This window comes from Chiloscyllium punctatum, chromosome 28 (assembly GCF_047496795.1).
Source record: "Chiloscyllium punctatum isolate Juve2018m chromosome 28, sChiPun1.3, whole genome shotgun sequence".
NCBI classification, from domain to species: Eukaryota; Metazoa; Chordata; class Chondrichthyes; order Orectolobiformes; family Hemiscylliidae; genus Chiloscyllium; species Chiloscyllium punctatum.
Window position 1 is genome coordinate 12,501,516 of NC_092766.1, and position 1,693 is coordinate 12,503,208.

Consider the following 1,693-nt stretch of genomic DNA (forward strand, 5'->3'; position numbering starts at 1 on the left):
CTTACACCCCTTCCAATAACATTCCATAGATCCTAAAACACACAATATCTGTGAGACACCCTCCATTCCCGAAACATCTCCCTATCTCTTGAACACGCTCTGGCTCCAACTCCTCCCTAACTCTGTCACCTCAACAAGCCCCTACACCCGTTCGTCTTTCGGTAACCACCTCAAGCATGTACAATCCTCGCAATCTCCTCCAACCAGTACATCATTCCTTATCCTAATCACCTCCTTTGCCACTCAGTACCGCCATTACCTCTTCCAGTCCCGATCTCTGTAACCACCTCAGGTCCCAATATTGTTCACCAGATATCGCCAATCACCTCTTCTCCCCTTCTTATTGCTGTAACTTCTTCCAGCCCCTTCACCATTCATTATCTCTGCCAGCCCCTCCAGTTCCTACACCACTCCCTGTAACGTGTTCCATCCCCATGCCCCCTTTTATCTGGAACCATTTCCAACTGCTGAACCCCTACCCACCTCTATAGCATATCCTCAAGACACTTAAACCAATCCTGATCTCTGTAATCTCTTTCATTCGCTGAACTCACTATTTCACAGTGTAAATCTCCAGCCCCTGAAACTCTCCCTTTCACCTCCTCCAGCACCTCGGCCCCGTTCAATCGCTGTAAAACCTTCCAGCTCCTGATCCCCTCTATACCACGGACACCTCGTCCAGCCCCTATGTCTCTTCCAATATCCATATCCTCCTCCAGTCCCTATACCCTTCCCTAGCTCTGCTATTTCCTGCCAAACTTAGATTCTTCCCTATTTCTGTGATTGCCTCCAGTACCTAAACCCTTTCCACCTCTGTAAACACCTGAGGTCTTATACAGCTCCTTTGTGATCTCCACGAGACCCTACATGTCTCAATATCTATCCAATCATCTCCATCCACAACAATCCGCCCAATCTCTTAAGGCAACTCCAGCCATACGACACCTCCCAATCTCTGTCACCTCCTACAGCATCCAAAGCATTCACAGTCTTTGTTACCTCCTCCAACGCTTACACTGCTCCCTATTACTTTAATCCCACCTAACCCTACAACCGTCCTTATCTCTGTGACGTTCATCAGCCACTACACTTCTCACCTATCTCTGTCACCAACACCTGCCCCATACCTATCTCCATCTCTGTGAACACGTCCAGCCGCATATCACTCTCAATATCGGTGCTCCACCAGCACACACAACCGTGCCTATCTCTTAATGTGATTGAGCCCTGACAGCTTCTCCGGAACTCTGCGACTTCCTCAGGAATACATACCCGTCACTATTTCTGTACTCCCTCGACCCGGAATCTCTCCTTATCACTCTGATTTCCTCCATTTACCAAACCCTTCCCTTTCTCTGTAAACTCCTCCATCTCCTAGACCCCACTTTATCTCCATAACCCCATCTACCCCTACAGCCCTCCTCATTTCCGTTACGTCCTCCAGCCCCTACATGAGTCTATATCTCTTTTACATCTTCCAGCCCCTACAGACCATTCCCATCCATATCAAACCCTTAGGTCCCTATACCACTCCCTAGCTCTGCTAACCCCTGCAGGTCGTAGCCAACTCAACATCACTGCAAGCCTCTTGTGATCTGATGTCCATCCCTATCTCTGTAAACAGAGACTTCTCCAAGTCTCTGTTGCCTCCTCCAATTCCTGCTCTCCACCCTATCAGCAGACCCTCCTCCAG